This window comes from Actinia tenebrosa, unplaced genomic scaffold (genome assembly GCF_029948245.1).
Source record: "Actinia tenebrosa isolate PJP-AT-01 unplaced genomic scaffold, QUT_ActTen_1.0 PGA_scaffold7__59_contigs__length_16204524, whole genome shotgun sequence".
Classification (NCBI taxonomy): Eukaryota; Metazoa; Cnidaria; class Anthozoa; order Actiniaria; family Actiniidae; genus Actinia; species Actinia tenebrosa.
In genome coordinates this window covers 5,625,162-5,632,244 of record NW_028292584.1, presented here as the reverse complement: position 1 = coordinate 5,632,244, position 7,083 = coordinate 5,625,162, and the positions used below count along the sequence as shown (strand labels likewise).

Here is a 7,083-nt window from a genome sequence, read left to right as displayed (position 1 = left end):
AACAAGGTAACCAGAAACTATCTTAGAACATATTGTTGCGCAGTGAGCTCGAACCCAACTTCAGTCCAAAAAAATATTTGGGCACGACTACTGACTTACTCCCTATTTGGAAGGAGGGAGTTTAATTCAAATATTCAATCCCTTATATAATAGAGGTTTTGCACCATCACATCCTCACGCCTATGATACACCTTGGGTTGCCTGTGGTTAGATGGCAGAACAATAGAATCCCTTTGCTCTGGGAATTGAAATCTTTCTCATGTAAAACGATTGTATTGTTCCTGCCATCTAAGATGGCTGCCATCACGTGATGGTGTAAAATCTCTGTAGACCCCTTGCAGCACCTAGGAATGCAGCTTAATTTAGAGGGCATGGTTCTGAAAGAGATCTAGTCAGAAAGATCGGAAAATATGGAAGTCGGCCATGTGCAACCACCGTGTAAAACCTTGGCATAGTTCGCTGAACATACACCTTGAAAATTCATTTTTGGGTCCTTGTATACTCCTTGAATTTTAAGACCTTGGTTTATTTATTCTCCATTGCAATATCCGACGATCCAGTCTTGCGCTTATTCATTCTAAGTTTCACCTCCATCACGATGTACGTCAAGCAAACGAGACCAAGATAACCAAACCATAGTTCCCAGGCTACTGTTGGCATCACGGCCAAGAACACACCAAGAGAAATATTAATGAGGGCTAGTATCAGGGCTGCTCGGCCAGCCAGCTTGTGGTACCATTCCCAGATGATACGCTTAATGGTTCTAGAGCCATCGTTGAATTTATGGGGACGGCTAAAAGTAGGAGTATAATTGTTAGTGATATTTTTGAAAGACTAATTGATTAGGAGAAAATGAGAAGATTTGGCCCTTTCGGCCAAAAGCGGAGCGAGATCGGAAATGATGTAATATTGTCATCTGCGCATGCGAAGAAGAGACGTGCCGGTTTGAATGACGTCAGCGTTTCCAAAAGCCTCCGTTTTCGCTGTACGCAATACTAATACCATAGGCCTTCGTTTTCAAATGTCTCCACTCTGGATAGCGTTTTCAAATGTATGCGTTTTCCACAGCTTTTTCGATCGTTTGAGTGTGGACGCAAGGCCAAAACGCATTGAAGAGTATACTTTTTGATAAGAAAATGCATTAGTGCGTAAGGCTAGAATCTTAGACTAGCCCGGTTGTTTCAGGCAGGGTATATCGATCAAGGTAGCAATGTACCTAATTTTAGAAAAAAAGTGGAATTAATTTAAATTTGAAAGATTTAAATTTGTCAGATTTGAAACAAGTGCACAAGACTATCAATAAAACACTTGCCTAAAATATTTCGATGTGATCCAAAATGGCGGCGATGACGTTAATAGTCCCCTTCACAGTTCCCTGAGCCATCTTGAAAGGTAACTGTGCCTTTTGTATCGAAAGGAGACGAACGGTGATCTTGCAATGATAGAGACGTGAATAATTGTCCAGGGTGTTAAAAAAGGTCTCTATCATTGCAAGGTCAACGTTCGTGTCGCTTCGATGCAAAAGGCACTACTACCTTTCAAGATGGCGCAGGGAACTGTGAAGGGGACTATTCAGTATTACTTAGTCAAATAGTGGTCTAGTGGTCTATCGTCAATGCTGTTCTCTGATTGGTTGAGCTACTACTAGGCTATAAGTTATATCCTACTAGTAGCGAAAAGCGCCGGCTTTGAAAACAAAAACATTTAATTGAACTTTTATTTAAAGCTTGTTTGCATCTATATATTTGACCTACTAGTTGGATTTGACTGAAAAAATATAGTCTTCTCGTCCTCATGGCCTGAGTCAACAGCCCATTCAGGCTCGAGGACTAATTGCTAAGTAGCTCAAAAATATGATGATAATCGAGAAAGTTTTTTTTTACTTTATACTTACAATAAGGCATTTAGTGGCTGGAGTAAACCAACAATCATCACAACCAAGCCAATGATTGAATGCGCAAACTTGAAGTGATCAAAGGGGACCGATACGATGCCACACGCAAGACCAGCAATAGTGAACAATAGACCTACAACCTATAGGCAAATACACACGCTACGTCAGTTCAATTGTACTTATTTAAGCCTGAGTTAACCCTGGTGCATTCTGGTCTAGCTTGGGTACAAATGCACCGGACAAACTGCGCCTGTATCATAAAATAAAAAGTTAGACTACAATGGGCCGTTTGTTGCATGATGGCGTCATTTTACTACCACTACCAAAATGCTTTGCGAATTTTCTTTCTTATTCAAATTTTGTATTTCCCCATGAGAATAGTAGATACTCATTCCGCCACCCACCCTTCCCCTAGCACAAAGTCATTTCATTGCCCTGTGCATCTTGAACCACCATGGATCCCTACGTCGATAGTAGATACTCATTCCACCCACCCCTCCCCTAGCACAAAGTCATTTCATTACCTGTAGTGCCCTGTGCATCTTGAACCACCATGGATCCCTACGTCGATAGTAGATACTCATTCCACCCACCCCTTCCCTAGAACAAAGTCATTTCATTACCTGTAGTGCCCTGTGCATCTTGAACCACCATGGATTCCTACGTCGATAGTAGATACTCATTCCACCCACCCCTCCCCTAGAACAAAGTCATTTCATTACCTGTAGTGCCCTGTGCATCTTGAACCACCATGGATCCTTATGTCTATAGTATCGAGCCAGGAAGGCGCCAAGCTGCAGAAGCACGCCCCAGCCAATAAACATAAAGATACCGTGCAACATGATAAGATTGAAGCTGAACGAGTCACATTCACCAAGAGATGAAGTCTGATCGGCGTCTGTCACGTTGCCTTGCAGTAGCCATAAATCGTTCAAGTTTTTACCTCTGAGGAGAGGAATACGAAGGATGTCAGTAAATATACGTAAACAAACATTTATAGCAGCACCCATAAAATATAATAGGTGTAAAAATAGAGCAAGCGCCTTTCGTATCATAGCATTTTAATTAATATTTTGTTATACTGTCAATTTTATTGAACCCTGAAACGACCCTTGAGCGTAGGCAGTGCATAAGTGACCTTGGTCGTCTATTAATAGTGCTGATATATTGTATGACCATAATTATATAACTTACTTAACATCTTTGCCACCAAACATTATAATACCATTGGGGGTAGTGGTCATCACGTGACCAAATCTCTTGGCTGGCAGCGGGCCCTGAAAAATCAGTATCAATTGACCTTTTTACCGCGGCCATCTTGAATTCTATTGTTTTAATAAAGACTTAATGCGATGCTGGGAGGTGGGGGGATGGGGGGGGGGGGGGGGGGGGGCAACTATTGGAAAAAATTATAGCCTGCGCAGCTGTCAGGGTGTATTTTTTTTTTATAACTTTAGGCTTTTCAATGAGAAGCATGTATAAAAATCCATTGAATTCGCTGCTAATTGGAACAATGTGCGAAACATCAAACTATTTGAAAGCGTAACCCCGCCACTATGCTTCATAAATTTTCTATGCTTTATGAATTTTTTACGTGCTTGCCCCCTCGACATCCCATAATCCAAGATGACCGCCATATCAGTAAACAAGTCTATTTGGTTCAGTACAGGGATCAATGGATGCATGTTATACGAATTTTAAAGAGGCCATTGTTAGAAATCTAAAGAGATACTTACCTCTATTTTCTTCCTCGACCAGGTGTTGGTATCCGGATCGAAGATGAGGATCTCGTTCGACGGAGCTTCAGTGGTCTGTGTTAATCAAAAGGTATGATATAGATTCAAATGTAAAGCTATTCATCTTTATACACCTTTCCTAGGGCGTATCGTTTTTCCATTTCAGACCACGTGTCATACCCTTGAGAATAAAATTCTTCGTTTGGGTTGTATCAATATTTATGGGTCTTCTCATTTGCGACCGTTAAACAAAGAAACCATACTCTAGGAAAAAAACAGGTGATTTCAAATGGGAAACATTACGCCCAAGGCAAAGGTGTCTATTCATGCTTGTTTTAATGAGACAGAACTTGCAAGCCCAGGTGACTGTAGAAGATGGCATTCTTTGCTACACTGCGACCAATCAATCACAGACCAGCACACGATCACGTGACTGATACCTACATAGAGTATAGATCCTGTCTTCTCTCTCCCTCCATAAAGCACTGCTCTCCTGATACTGGGGTCACGTGATGGTAGCATTGCCATAGCCGAGTACATCCTGGGAGTCGCGCACTGACTCAACATCGTCCAGGTATTTTTGACAGCATCGTATTTTCAGCCGTCTTCAGATGGACAAGGGCCCCCGGTACCACCCCCACTGAAAGACAATCAAAGAAAACGTTTATGGTATGTTATTATGTAGTGGTGTAGCGAGAGTATCAGAGTTGGAGCCTGGGCGAGCACACGCGTTTTGGGCGCGAAAATTCCAACTAAATCCATAGTCCATAGTAGCGGGGGGGGGGGGGGGGGGGGGGGGGGGGAAATAGTTAAATGCTACGCCTCTGTCGTCAGGCATTTAAACTCAAACAAAAACGCTTTCAAATTCCATTTTGATCATGGAACATGTTCTACGGGTTTGAGCCAACGGTCAGTTTGCCTTCCACCCATTCAGCCTTCCTTTCTTCTTTCCTTCCTTTTCTTGTTATAATAATAATAATAATAATAATAATAATAATAATAATAATAATAATAATAAATAGGTGCTTGTAGGGCGCATTTCTAACCTCAATGCGCCTAACAACGCATATTTTGAACCTCAATGCGCGTAGCAACGCATATATATATGATTAGCTAAAAATAAACTTTTTCTTTGTTCCTTTTATTCTCTCTTTCTTCCTTTGTTCCGGGGCCTTTACCATTACTTGCTTCCTTCCTTCATTCCTTTTTCCATTTCTTTCCTTCCATTTCTTCGAATTCTTTAGAGTCATTTTTCCATATTCTTTATTCTTTCCTTTTTCCTTTCTATTCAATCGTTAATTTATTTTCATGCTCAACTCCTGTGTTTCATTAAACCAAATAATAGGTGAATTAACTCTACCTTCATTAAAAAGTGTACCGAATTGTTTGCAAAGCTTTAATCCTGTTTAAATTGTATATTGGAAAATTTATTCAAACGCTCTGGCTCCTTCGCGACCGTAAAAGCCTTTTACTACAACCAAAAATGAAAGCAGATACTCGATTCTCCATACTTCGTCACAAAGAACCGACGACCAATTTGCAGGGATTTATACCGAATTTCATTTTATTTCTTTCATCTTTTTTCTCCGATTTATAATTGGATCTTTTATCTTCATAATTGAATATTTAATAACTAATAGAAATTAGTACTTAAATTGAGTAGCATGTTCGTGTATGAGCGTTTATAGTAATCAACGATCCGCGAATTTCGACCCTGTGGGAAAATTAATTTTACTTCCATAATATCAAAAAAAGAAAGTACGGTATAAAAAAGCTAAAAAGAAAGAAACTTTGTACGAAAGAATAATACTTATATTCGACGGATTAGGAAAAGTTGACACAGTTGTTATAATTAATACATTTAGAAATGACAGCAATTTATATGCTTACTACGCGACAGTGAATATTTGCGACGCCAGGTGGGATTAAAAAATATCTCGAATTTTTCACTTAAAAATCTCCTTAAACATACATTAGAGGACTCCTCGAGCTGCGCAAACATTTAAAATATTAGTTTTCAGATCTTAAAACTAATCTTAGTAAGTTGAATTGGTGATTTTTCCCATACAAGTGCCGCGTCACGGAAGACCTCATTCATATCACGAAGTCACGCCGTCATTATTATTGTTCGTATAACTTTTTATGTTTTAGCGAGTTTTTATGGTACATAACTTACCCTAAACAGCCGCCAAACATGACAAACTCGTCTGGTCCTGTCATAGCAGAAGAGTGCAAGCATCTTGCATGTGGATAGCTGGGATTGTAGCTGTTCGTTCCTTCAAATTTCGTTTCCCATTTCTCGCTCTTCAAGTCAAATCTGAGTGTATTGGAGTAGCGAATCGATGCAAAACCATGAGTAACGTACAGCCCGTCACCCGAGGGATGGATCCCTCCACCGCTACCGTATCTTTTTTCAGGTTTCAAGCTACTCTTGGGTTCTATCTTTTGCCATGTTTGAGAATTCATATCGAATTTTAAGACATCATCGTAGAAAACGTTCTTTCCTCCACCACTAGATTCACCTGTAGTAATGTAGAAGGAGTTACCTTTAGCGCCAAAAACCATACTGAATCTTGGCTCAGGGATCGACTTTCCATCACTCAGGACCGTCTCGTTAACCTTAGACCAGTTCTTGGACGATAAATGGAACAGCCAAGTATCTCCGAGAGTCGATCCACCCCTCCCTCCGAAGATTACTACTCTGTTAGAGATTGCATCGAAGCCTATAGAAGAATCACTCCGAGCACTTGGGGCCAGCGAATTCGGCTTCAGTTCTACCCATCTTAGCTGAGAACAAGCCCCTTGTACGAAATAAAGAATAAGAAAACTATAAAGGAAATACATCGTTCCGGATTCCTTAATGCATCAAAAGCTCTAACAGTAACAAAGAGTTTTGCTGTGTATTTATGTATTATTTTAGTTACGTAGAATACACGTCACACTGTTGAATAGTAATGTGTCAATGAAATGAAACTGAAATATTAACCCTTTAAGCTGTTTGTCCAAGATTATTTACTACATAGCCGATTAAAACTTAAGTGAATTAAATGTTACTTAAAGGTAACTGAAAATACTCGAAAAATAGCTTAACTATTCTGAAATTTTGTAGTTTTTAAAAGAGATTAACTTTATATCGCCATTGTTTTTGAAAAGAATTGTATATTGAGTGCCAAAATATATTTACAAATTTGCTGCGTAATCGACTCTTACGTGACAAGTTCATTGAATAGAACGCCTGAGTCAATATCGTATCTATACAGCGATTCATATTAACATTTCATGTTTCATGTTAATATAATTTAAATACAAACAGTATAATATGTATTTAAAAGATAGAGAATGGCAACAATTGATTACACAGCAGTAAAACATGAGTTCATATTTGATAAATTTTGTTTACTTAGGAGAAGAATAGGTTTTATGAAAAGTTAAAATTGCTTTTAGTAGGTTTTT

At 39.3% G+C, this 7,083-nt stretch overlaps 1 non-coding gene across 1 annotated transcript; it reads right to left on the bottom strand.

Annotated features, from left to right (window-relative positions):
• Nucleotides 1-500: 500 nt before the first annotated feature.
• Nucleotides 501-6,514, bottom strand: LOC116297289 (uncharacterized). Its single transcript, XR_016121633.1, has 7 exons — nucleotides 5,807-6,514; nucleotides 4,075-4,270; nucleotides 3,631-3,705; nucleotides 3,089-3,171; nucleotides 2,617-2,839; nucleotides 1,895-2,034; nucleotides 501-793 (listed from the first exon to the last, which is right to left on the bottom strand). It is a non-coding gene; the product is annotated as an uncharacterized LOC116297289 (transcript).
• Nucleotides 6,515-7,083: the final 569 nt, after the last annotated feature.